Genomic DNA, 13,154 nt, shown 5'->3' on the forward strand with positions numbered 1-13,154 from the left:
ACTTTTATTTGAAAAACAAAAGCAACAATTATTCCTGCTGCTAAAAATTGAATATTCATTCATTCATCTTTTATATCGCTTATTAAAGTGTTGGTCACAAGGGAGCTGGTGCTTATCTCAAGCAGTCTACGGGCGAGAGGCAGGGTACACCCTGGACAGGTTGTCAATCCATTGCAGGGGAACACATAGACAGGACATGCACACACTCATTCACACCTAAGGGCAATTTAGAGAGACTAATTAACCTAACAGTCAAGTTTTTGGACTGTGGGAGGAAGCCGGGGTACCCGGTGAAAACCCACACATGCAGCTGGAGAACATGCAAACTCCATGCAGAAAAACCTCTGGCCGGGAGTCGAACCTAGGACCTTCTTGCTGCAATGCAACAGTGCTTCCAACTGCACCACCTTGCAGCCCTATTTTGTCTTATGTATTTGTAAAATAATGTATACTACTGATTTGGACCTGAGTTTTACCACATTACATTATATTAATTTTACACATGTATGCTTATTATTTTAAATAATTGGATATAGAATCATTGTTATTATCTCCGATGTATGATTACAGTTGAGATGAGTCATCTGTGCTGGAATTTTTGGTTTTGGGAGCTGTATTTGCTGTGTCCACTGAATTGTGCCTCTGGCTGCTGTCTTAAAGGTGCATTAAACGTGCAGTGACAAGACTTCTGCCTCTTGTGTCGGTATGCTAATGTCTATTTTGTTGTAATACGGTTTCATTAATTCACACCCTTTAGGTGTGTGAATGAGTGTGTTCATGGTTGTTTGTGTGTTGCCCTGCAATGGACTGGCGACCTGTCCAGGGTGTGGTCCGCCTCCCGCCCATAGACTGATGGAGATAGGCACCAGCTTTCCCGCGACCCAAGATCTGTCCCGCGACCCACTATGGAAGAAGCGGTATAGAAAATGACTGACTGAATTAACCTTAGGAACAGTATGTATTAAATCAAACATATTTAAAACTGATGGTTTTTACCGAGTTTCATTTGTAATTCTCCTTAATGAAATGAACCGGAAGCATTTTATGTTTCCTCTGATTAGCCAACAAACACACATTTAGTGCATCTTCAACCAAAAATACATGTGTGAACACTAAGGACTTTTATCACAGACCAACAACTGTGCTAGTAATAAAATGGTGTTGGGATTATGAATCTGAGAATATTATTTAATATTTAATATTAATATTTTAATATATTGGAGTTATTCATTTTGACGAAAGTCTAAATTTGTTAACTCCCGAAATGCCACGAGTTATAATGTTCTCTTAAATATAGTCAGTGACATCTGATGTTAGAACTCTGATGTTTTGAGTCCTATTGTGACCAGTGACAGCTGGTTTTAAGCTCATCACTTGGTGCATCAATAATGTGCAGTGCAAGCTGTTCATAATAATGTCCACCCAGCGGGACGCCAATGATGGGATCATGAATCTGAGAATATTTCAATCAACAAACCCTTTACTATGCTAAAACAATCCAACTAAACTACCAAGCAGAATTAAAGCATAAGGAAAACTAATGGGCTATGTACAATATAAACAGGTTGATGAGAGATGATTGAAAACCATGACCAAAAGAGTGATGCAACATTACCATGCAATGTTTATGTTTGAGAACCAAGGATTATCTTGAAGAATCTGGAAATGAAGTTAAGTTAGTCTTGGAACCAACTTAGGCAATAATCAGCAAACGTTTAGACAACCATTCACAATGCAATATCAGATAAAATATTATTTTAATAAAATAATGTTTTAAGAATGATCTGCTGAATAAAACCAACCTTCTGGATGAGTTCTCAACTGTGTCTCATTAGCTGCCTTTATTTATTGAAATAATATTTGAATAAATATTATTAAGGGAATATTTTGGAAAGAGCCAAATCTTTCTGGAGAAATGGGGCTTAATGTTGTTTACTTATTTATCAAATTTAGTAAAATGATGTTTGGGAGACATTATTTACTGGATTGAAAATTAAATCTTTCTGGGTAAATATTATTTAGCAGCAAGCACATGTCCTTAGTTGTTAGCAGTTAAGCTAACAAAGGAGGCTAATAGCTTAGCACCAGAATCAAACACACACCTTTAAAATACCGTCAATAAAAGGGTTAAAATGCATAAGCGCGGACGGCGTGTTATGATCAATCTTTTGTTTAAAATCACCCTTTAATAAAGTGTGTCTTAACTTTAAAAACACACAAACACAGAACACAAACTGAACATGTGTGCTGCAGATATTCTGCTAGCACCAAGAGAGCTGAGTTCAACACACAAACAAAACCAAACTTCATAAAATGGAAAACGTTTAGATCATTTCAATCTAAATCTTTCTATATTATTCTGCCCAAACACTTAACCTCATGAACTGTGGTGAGGAACGTTGTCCAAGGCGGAGAAGTTTGAAGACACATCCACAGTCTTTAAACGGTTAGCTACAGCTAACCTCCGTGGCTGTGGATGAAAGACGGCCCATTCTGTCCGCCAATCACACTGCACGTTACCGTAACCACGATGATGCGGTCTCTGCTGTCTTCCTTCCAGACTGGGAGACCGCTCCGCTCGGCTTCGTAGAGACCGCTTCTCTGTAGGGAACTTCTCTGGGACAGTTTGCTTCTGCAGGCCTCAGAGAGAAAGTAAGCAATTCTTACACCTTAATTTCCCCGTTCATGAATGAAAATACCGGATACACAGACAGTATTTCATTCGTACTCAACTTTGCATATGATCGATGATTGTATGGCATCTTTGGACCCAGTTGAAGAGTTTATGTCTGTTTGCCAGCAAAGAGACATCAGCGCGCTTGTCTCCTCTATCCGGTCCCCCTGGAAGGCCGTGTGGAAGAGGTCGGCTTGTTGGAGAGGGGGTGCTCTTATTCAGACAGTGGCATCATGGGAAGTCTGCTGCTACCCCTCTTTCCTCAGTTGCTGGAAGTCAGTTAAATGCAATTTATTTTGAAAGTTCCACAAAAGTGTTTACCGGAGTTTTAATGTTGAAATCCATGGCTGGGTCCCAAAAATGGGACCACAAATGTACTTCTTTGCCCAGCCTTTGCACTTAGCTCAGTATATCTGTTTAGCCCAGCATCTAATGTCATTACACATTTACTCTGTTCAACATAGGTTTTGGCCATAAACTCATGCCTTTGCAGAACTCGTGTGTCTGTCAGCAGTTAGCTTATCTCCTGCAAACTCAGAAAAGCATAAAGCACTTCTCTGAACTTAAGTTGGCTGTCCCAATGTATCATAACACAGTACAGTTGGTTGCTGTCTGTGTCTTTGGGGTCGCTGTGTCACAGTGTTGGTCTTGCCCCGTCCTGCAGCTGGCATGTCAATCTCAGGCTCACTGCTTACTAACCTTTCACTTTGTAAACTTGGTCCTCCCAGTAGGACTGGATCTTTGCGGTTTCCGTCTCTAGGCGTAAGATTTTGGAGAAGAACTCTATCTTCGGGTTTAAGATCTCTCCCCATAACTCTCTTGTCGTAATAGGCTTTTTGCCGAGCAGATTCCTTGGTTGCTGTTTTAGAAGCCACTGTGTATGCCTCCTACATTCTCCTTTTCCAGCAGCTAACATCGTTATAATAATCCACACGAGCCTCATGTTTTTCTAGATCGAAGAGCAGGTGGGAAGTAGCGGCTGACATTTTTTCGGGAGTCCCACGGGTCACGGGATTCCCATGGGAATCTCGCGGGACGGGAGACAGCATCAGTAACGATCACGTGATTGGGATGGTACAGGATAAAAAATGAACGGGAGCAGACGGAAGCGGGAGCTAACCAATAGGAGGGAAAACAAACTAGGATCAATTGACTTTGGAAATGTAAAACTGAGACTTTGTTATAAACTTTAAGAAAAAAAAACTTGAATCGACATTGTGTAGTTTTTTTCCAAGAAGCCTATACTATAATGCGAGTCAAACGAACTACACGACCCACAAGCCAACAGTGCTTCTGATCGATGTTTTCCACCTGCGTTCAGGATGGAGGGAGCAAACGCAGGTGGAGAACTGGACGTGGTAAAATTGGATTTGTAACGTAAAGTCAGAAATAAGGACTTATCTATTAAACTCATAGAGCTGACAGGAAAGTCACAAATATTACCGAACTTCAGGAGAGTTGAATGCAGCGGTGTTAACACGCAGTCTGCTGCTTGTAAAACGTGTTTAGACGTAATTAAGTTCACCAGTGATTAAGGGACACTTGTAAGGCAGATTCTGGATTAAATCAGCCCTGCATCTCTTCATTCATCAAACCAAAAGTACCAACATGTGTCTCATCTGACCAACAAAATTGCTGCATGTGCACTAACGATTTAAGAGGTAAGGTACGTAAGCCCGTGAGGGGACATGGGGAAATTTATTTATTTTGCGTCCCCACGCAATACATTTGCGTTCGGCATTTTGGAACAGCAGCACAGATGACAAACTGCTCATAAAACAAACACTGATATGTGATTGATATGGTTTATTTGTCATATGCAGGTTAACACGCAGTAAACAATGCGATTAAATGCTTAGGATAAGAAGAACCGTTTAAATCACAATAAAAACAAAAACACTAATGGCGTACAAAAAAAAAGTACACATCATGCAGCAGTAATAAGCAAACAAAGTATCACAGATGTGGTTTCGTGCAGTATTATTGTTCAGTAGTTTGTTTGACGGCTTGTGGATAAAAACTGTCTTTTAGTCTGATTTGAAGATAATTTTATTTAAGGCTTATTTCAAAATAAAACTCAATAAATCTCAAAACGGGTGTAGTGTTTGTTTCATTTTTGCAGATATCTGGTTTGGAAACTATCCCACAAAGTATTGCGAAATAACGCAAAGACTATTGCGTGGGGACACAAAAGAGAAAAAATCCCCCCTTGTCCCCTCGCGGGCTCCGTATAGAAAGGCTTCATCAAGGGAAGATATTAAATAAATATGTTGTGAAATAGAAAAAAATTGAATGTACCATTAAATGTACAATTTATTTAATACATCATTAAATATTAAGTGTACCACTAATTACGTCATGTTGTCTTTAAAATTATACAGTGGCACATTTAATTGCATAATAGTCCATTTCATGATATGGTACATTTATTGTTTCTAATGATGTATTAAATAAATAAATGGTACCTTTAATTTATGGCACATTTAATGTTAAATTTCTTTCATGTTACATTTACTTCACTTATGAGACATTCACAACATTTATTTATTTAATGATGATTTTATTGTATTACATTTGTCCAGTTTGACCCTCCATTCTTGATGCCCGTAAAGGAGGTCATGTCAGAATTTGAATCAGGTGTGCTGGAGCAGACACACATCTAAAACATGCAGGGAAGGGGTCCCTGAAGACCAGGGCTGTGAACCATTGAGGTACAGTTTCTAAATTGTGAAGGTAATGCCTTTTTGTCCTTTTGTTCAACAAGTACAGTTCTCTTACTAGGTGCATTTTTCTTTCGTTTCAGCAACTTGAAACATAAAAGTGATGTCATTGTTCAAAGGAAACGATCACTTAATAAATAAGTAAAATACAACTAGGTACATTTTGTTTATTCAACTAAGATAGGCATGGTCTGTTTCCTTGTTTGATATTTTATTATTTCTTCATTATTATTCTTTTTACTTTAACTGGCCTTTACTACAGCTAAAAACAGGGACCTAACTGGTCCTTCAAAGAAAGAAATTGCCAAAAGACTAAATGAAGAAAACAAAAATGGGAGTGGCACAGGAGTGGGAGTCGTTCTGAATGGGAGTGGGATGGGAGTGGGAGTCAATTTACCAGGAGTGGGATGGGACAGGATGTTTTTTGTTATGCTGGCCTGGGATTGGGATGGGACAAGACATTTTTCTGTGGGAGCGGGATAGGACAGGAGAGAAAATCCACTTCCGTGTCACCCTCTAGTGGGAAGGTGTGGGGAACATCTGAACATCTGAAAGATGAGGTAATATGGGGCATAGCCTGTTGCCTTGCTCTTAGTACAGTTGTACGCATGAAGAACTATAGCGAGTGATTCTTTCCAATCATGTTTTTCCTTATCTTCCATTGTCCGTAACATTTAAATGGTTAAATCTCTCCACTTGTCCATTACTCTGCCGGTGGTAGGGTCATGTATGGTAGCCCCGTCAAACTCATTGCCCATGTCATGATGTAGTCTGGTCGGGAAGCCGAACCTAAGTGCAAAATCATTGAAGAACTTGCCAAAGAAAGTTTTAGTTGCTTGATCTTTGTTAGTCTTAGGCAAACCTCGTGAAGCGATTCATCACTACTAGTGTATACTCATAGCCCTGCTTGCTTTTTTCCAGGTGGAGGAAGTCTATGGACACGAGCTGTAACGGGTAAGTGGACTGGATTGAGGATAGTGGTGCTCGGGTTTGCTTGTCTCAAATTAGGTCAAGCGTCCTTTCAACTCCTAAGGGGCCTTCAGATCTGCTGTAAGACGGAGCGTTACAGGAGATCCTTCCTGCCCACAGCCATCAGCATCTACAACAGCTCTTTGAGGAAACCTTCACAATATGAGCTATAACAACATTTAATTTCCCTTTGGGATTAATAAAGTATTTTTGAATTGAATTGAATTGAATTAAATGTGAGTCTTACCGTCCGACTAGCTTACTTACATGTGATTATAAAATACTTACCAAGATCCTAGCATTAAGGTTAGAATCTATAGTCCCAAAAATTGTAAATTCTAATCAGACGTGCTTTGTAAAGGGCAGGAAATTATCTTTGACGCCTCTATAACATTCTCTGAATATTCGACTCATTCATCAGAGATTGTGATCCAGGATAGAAGATAAATTTCAATATGAGTGTATTGTTTCCGATTAATGTTGTACCCCAAAATTACTCCTTTGATTTGTACCCATTCAGGACTATGGTGGGCTTTATGACATATCTTGGTGTTAACGTTACACATAGTTTAAAGGACTTATTTCCAAAGAAATTTGAATCAACATTGGTTAAATTCAAGGAGGATCTCAGTCGCTGGTTGACTTTGCCCCTGTTCTCGGCTGGACGTATTAACTCAGTAAAGATGGTTATTTTACTTTTTTAAACAGTCCCTATTTTCGTTTCCAAATCATTCTTTAGGGAACTTGACAGGCTCATCAGTACATTTATTTTGAGCAAAACCATACTTTGAGTGCGAAAACCTCTAGAGAGGGGTAAGGGAGACTGTGGGCTATCCCTACCAAATGTTTTATATCACTATTGGGCTGCCATTGTTTTTAAGTTAACAATATGGTACAGTACATCTCTGAGTGGGAATGGCCTGAGTTGGTCTTTAATGGAGCAACATTCATGCCCGTCCATCTTTTTAGCCTCAATATTGTGTGCTCCACTGCCGGTAGCAGTGGTCACACACCTGCAATCCTATTGTGAGGGGCAGTTAGCGTATGTAAACCCAGCTTTGTAAGCATTCTGGACTTGTACAAGCTTGGCCTCCATGCCCCTAACCTCAAACTTCCTCTTCAAACCATCTCTTGTAGATACAATCTTTCTTACTTGGTCTAGAGAAGGCATAAAATGTGTGGGGGACCTCTTTGTGGATGGGACATTTATTCCTTTTGATCATTTAGTAATGCGATTTGGCTTACCAAACTCAAATTTTGTCAGGTATCTACAGGTCCACGATTTTGTCCATGCTCCAGTTCCTACTATTTCTTTAAAACCAGAAGCTTGCCCTCTTGATGAATGTCTGCCCTCTTGATGAATGTCTGATACACAAACCTGGGCGGTCGGGTGGTGTGTCCCACTTATATACTGTCATTCAAGCCATAAAATGTTCATCTCTTTGCCTTTAAAGATGCAGTGCGAGGAGGACCTAAACATAGGATTGACAGATGAATTCTATCAATGGCAAAGGGTTATACATAAAATATACACATCATCTATCTGTGTTAGACACAGATTAATACAATTTAAGGTCTTTAATTGCCTGCACCTCTCTGGGACCAAATTGGCTAAAATGCACCCTACTGTCGATCCAAACTGCATTCGCTTTCACCAAGTGCCTGCCTCTTTGGCTCATATGTTTTGGTCATGTGCGAGCTGGTCAGAGTGGTCACATTCGGGTCAGAGATCTTCAATAGATTTACATATATTTGTAGAGAGAAGATTCATCCAGACCCTATCACTGCTATATTTGGGGTGGTGCATACTAATAGTAGGATCTCAAAAAGCCGATCCCAATTGGTAGCATTTTCTACATTATTAGCATGTCGACTAATCCTTATTAATTTGAGAGCCCCCACACCCCCAACACATGCACACTGGATGCGTACCATTATGTCATTCCTCCAGCTTGAAGAAATAAGAAGTACAGTCCAAAATCCAGCTGAAAAGTTTCAGAAGATATGGCAACCTTTCATGGTATACTTCGACAAAATATTTGATGCAAATACCTTGGAGCTCAAGCTGAAGGAATGCGTATCCATTGATACAGCCCCCAGGGCATAAAGGCTGCCAGGGGGCGGCTTTCTCCATCCAAGAAGCCCTGGTGGTACACTTTGTCCTGTTCTAACACTGAAAACCAAGAGCTCCAACCCAATGCATTCACCGTGTCTTGAATTCTTGGTGTCGGGTGACGGTCCGGGACTGACTTGCGATTGAGCTCCCTAAAGTCACAACAAAGGCAAAGAGTGCCGTCTTTTCTGCGGACACACACCACAAGCGATGAGTAAAGAGACCATGATGCTGTGATCCAACCTTTGTTGAGCAGATCTTGAAGATACTCTTACTTCTTTGTGAAGGGGCTTTGGGACATACATGTAGGTCTTTTGCACAGGGCTGGTATCATAAAGTTATATGCATCTTCAGAGATGGTGTGCAGCCCACATTGTCACTGTCATATGCAAATACCTCACATTCCACCTTCCATACAGCTGATTGTTGACCTTGTGTCAAGTGTTGTTGATCCACCAGTGGATTCCATGACTTTGGTGTGCGCTTGCTCTCTTGTTGTTCAGTGCTAGCGGTAGTCTGTGACTTCATCCCTGTCCAGTTCCTGACTTCTTGTGTCAACTCGTTTACTTTGGTTTGAATACCTGCTACATACAGTCTTTATTAATTCAAGGTATCCAATCACTTTACAACTCTCCAAATAAATTGTGTGGTTGGTCTTGTTAGCCACTGTAATAAGCATATATGGCATTTTCTATTCAAAATATGCACCAGTGCATCATGGAGAACCATGCCCTCGGGTTGGGGATCGGCCATTCCAGAAGAGAAGAGCATGTCCTCGCCCAAAGCATGTGAATTAACGCATTTATTTCATTTCATTTCAGTGTTATTTATATAACGCCAATTCACAACACCTCTTGTCTCACGGCACTTCACAAATGGTATGGAATGGTACGGGGTTGTTGGGGATGTTAGAATAAACTACCTAGTGTTAGAGTTTGGCCATTTTAGAATGGGCTATGTGTAGGGGTACTAAGTAAAATAATAAACTGATAGTTTGTCCATCAAGAGCCCACTGGTGGCCATTGTTATACTAAAAACTACAAGGATTGGGGGTACCTCGCCCTGTCAGACTGATTATAACCATTGGAAAAGAGAAGGGGTCGCATAGGTAGCAGAAATAGAGGGTGTGTTTGCACCTCAACCATAACTGAGCCGGTTTAGACTAAACCTGACTCCCCTTACTCCATCCAACAGGGATGGAGGAATGCAGAGGTAAAAATAATAGGCGAGGGTTGTTTCCTGTTGCATTGTGTGAAAGGTGGGTAACTTAAAAAAACTCAATTCAATTGAATCATACATCTGCACCATCTGAACCATCTGCCTCGACTGACTGGGGGTTTGAGAGAACAGAGCAGAGACAGAAAAACAACACAGAAGCACTGATCCAGGAGTACTTTCTATGGGAAGGAAAAGTAAATGTTAAAGGATGTACCTCTTTTATTGGTTTTATCTAGGGAGAAAAAACAGATAAACTGAGCCAGTTTTCAGGTTTAGTATGAAAGAAAGCACAGTCACAGTAAAACCTCAGTTAGTAGCTATGTCTAGGAGAAAAACAGGGTTAAACACCGAAAGACGGGGCCAAGTGTATCATCGGTAGAAGGTGAGCATTAAGTTGTTGGCAGCAGAAGCTTGGACGATGTCCCCTCCAGGAAGGTGTCACAGGTAGATACAGAATCAGGCCAGGTGTAGCTTCTAGGAAGAGAAAAAACAGAGAGAGCATGAAGTTAAAAGCTGAAATAACAGCAAATAATGCAAAATTGGAGAGTAATATGAGAATGTAGCAGAGAGAGTGAAAGTGGTCATTATGTCCTCCAGCAGCCAAAGCCTATAGCAGCATAACTATAGAGATAGCTCAGGATAACCTAAGCCACTCTAACTAGAAGCTTTATCAAAAAGAAAAGACTAGTAAACTGTGGTGGCTTGGTTACCTGTTAGCTGTTTTTTTTTCCACCTTTAGTCTTTACTTCTTCCTGGTTAACAATGGCTTCAATAACATTGTAACCAATCATAGGGTCACTGGCCACAATTGCGTCACTGGATACTATTATGGGCACCTCCAGCTCACTTGATGGGGACGACTCACTGTTCTGTCTAAAGCTGACTTCTATCCAGCCATTGTAGGGGATGAGCGTGTGATTGGCAGCAAACACTGTAAGTGTCTCGTCTAACAGTTCTGAAACAGGTCAGTTTTCATTTACTATACTGGACTGTGTATCAGAATTCCACAATACTCTGACTGACTGTCCATAAAACAGTTCACTGTGCAGCAGTCTCTACCCATTTCCCGTCAACAGTCTCAATGCTTGGCATCCCCGGGAAAAGTGTCTATCACGTCCACACTTGAAACAGTGCACACAGTAGAGAAGAGAAAAAAGAGAAAGGAGAAATTCTCTTCTTTGCACTTTTTACAGCCTTTTCTCTCTTTTCGGTGCCACAGTATGGGGACTGGTTTCCATTGCAGCTACAAAAATTTGTTTAATTTCTTTGCGTAGTTCCTTATAATGTGCTGCATGTCTGACTCAATCTCTTTACCTTTAACTGTCCTCATGGCCGCTGCAGTAGGGAATTCTCTGGGCTTAGAGTCGCTCTGAACAGGTGTCGGGACTGCCTGGCAATCTGTTTGGAGCTCTTTTAGCTTAGTAATCTTGACTGCAGTGGACCTTTTGTGTTTTGCAAATCTTTAATTTTCTAGCTTTGAAGCTTCATTAACTTTCTCAATCAGTTCTTCATCTATTATGGTCATGTCATTTAGGAGGGGCAGTAGCTGGTACTTGATAGTCACTGAGCAGCCCGTTTCAATGGAGCAGAGGAACTAGCACTGGATTATGGCTCTGCTGTACAGTTCATCTGTTTCCTCATTTGCTGCTTTTAATAACAGTTTCTCTTTGAGTTTGATAGCATGAAAAACAAAGTTGAGAGCAGTTTCCTTAGGTTCTTGGGAAATATTAAGGAGCTGATTGTAAAGCTCAGCGGGACTGTCCACCTTGTAGTGTCCCTATAATTTGGTGAACAGTTTGTTGAGTGTCAGCCCCCATTTAATTTCCAGCATGTCTCTTAGGGGCATTCCTGGACTAATGGCCCTGATAACTGCTTCAGCTGTTTCAGTCTTTCAGTGTCCTCTTTCACTCCCATTCCCAATCTGGTGGACTAGGCTGAGGTAGGATAGCTTCTCCTTCTGCCCATGCTCTACAATCTGACCACAGATTTTAGACTCCCTCCTCAATGTTACCTCTTGCAGAGTTCGTGGTAGTTCTGGTTGGTTTTGGGTGGAGTAGCTTTTAGTGGAGTGACACATAAAGAGGTGTCCACCAGATGCCTCTTTGGCAAAGACTCTGTTGATGGGAGTGTCGCTCCTGACTCACACTAACCCCTGCTTAGTCTCTGGATGTATGTGATTAGCTCTTTATAGAATGGTTCCATTTGTTTCTCTTCCTCACTTGTCTCGCTCTCATGGAACACGGCCTCTGCCAACTGAATAAGTGTCCTCTTGGCCATGCTGTGGGACTCAAAATTTCCAGGGCAGAACATTTCAGTCACCTGCAGACATCCATGAGAGGCCCTCTCCAACTGCCACAAGGCTGCACTCGATCGCGCAGAATCTGCATAGCTTCCATTTGTTTTGCATTTGAAAGGTTCATCGCTTGGAATGAAGGTGGTTGATGATGGCATGGACTCAACAGCACCACCTCCTGGCTAGCTTGACAAAATATGTTACACTGCAGGAAATGATGGGCCAACTCATCTCCTTTGCAAAATATTTTATTTTGGATGCACTGCAAAAACAGAGAAATGTAGGTTAACAGGAGTACACTACATTACGTTATCTGTACTCTGTCTCATCACGTTCTGACTACACTTTGTCTAACCAGCCCCACAACGAGGACACAATATGCTTACACTGTAAAACACAAAGGCAGTAGTAGTCAGGACAAAACACATACTGTAAAACACTATCAACACTGTAGTCATTCCTGCTGTGACAAAATACACTACCTTTATATTGATAGTCCAACCATTGCTTTCAATTATTGTTTTAACCTCTGATGAATTAACCTTAGGAACAGTATTTATTAAATCAAAACAAATTTTAAACAAACGGCATTTGCCGCGTTTCATTTGTAATTCTCCTTAATGAAATAAACCGGAAGAATTTTATGTTTTCTCTCGAGGTGCTGCAGGATGTAGTGTAGTGCCAAGTTGACTCCATCATCTGCCAACCTGTTTGTCCAGTAGGCAAACTCCTGAGGATCCAGCAGGGGGCCTGTGATGTCCTTTAGGTTGTTCAACAACAGTCGCTCAAAGGATTTCATGTCCACAGACGTCAGGGCGAAAGGCCTGTAGTCATTTAATCCTGTGTTGGTGGGTTTCTTGGGTACTGGGATGATGGTGGAGCGTTTGAAGCAGGAGGGAACCCCACACATCTCCAGTGACTTGTTGAAGATCTCAGTGAAGTTGGGTGCCAGTTGGTTGACGCAGGCGTTCAAGCACGATGGGGAAGCATTATTAGGTCCTGTTGTGACTATGAATCTGAAAATATTATTTAATATTTAATATTAATAATTTAACATTTTATCAAATAATATTTCGGTCTGTTAAGGGTTGTCCTGTGAATACCAGCCCAGTAAGGCGATGGTATTAGGACAAAATAGAAAAGGGTGAGACAAGCTCTGACATTATT

The 13,154-nt window shown here is 41.0% G+C and overlaps 1 protein-coding gene across 3 annotated transcripts in view; it reads left to right on the forward strand.

Annotated features, from left to right (window-relative positions):
- cntn2 (contactin 2) overlaps positions 1 to 13,154 on the forward strand; it is a 127,999-nt gene that overhangs the window by 6,053 nt on the left and 108,792 nt on the right. For 2 of the 3 annotated variants that reach the window (XR_007035467.1, XM_047347998.1), the window contains exon 2: positions 6,316 to 6,348. The exons of the other annotated variant lie outside the window; for it this stretch is intronic. The gene's annotated coding sequence lies outside the window, so the exon portion shown is untranslated. The remainder of the gene's footprint in view (positions 1 to 6,315; positions 6,349 to 13,154) is intronic. 3 annotated transcript variants of the gene reach the window in all.

Source organism: Girardinichthys multiradiatus, chromosome 20 (assembly GCF_021462225.1).
Source record: "Girardinichthys multiradiatus isolate DD_20200921_A chromosome 20, DD_fGirMul_XY1, whole genome shotgun sequence".
In the NCBI taxonomy this organism is placed as follows: Eukaryota; Metazoa; Chordata; class Actinopteri; order Cyprinodontiformes; family Goodeidae; genus Girardinichthys; species Girardinichthys multiradiatus.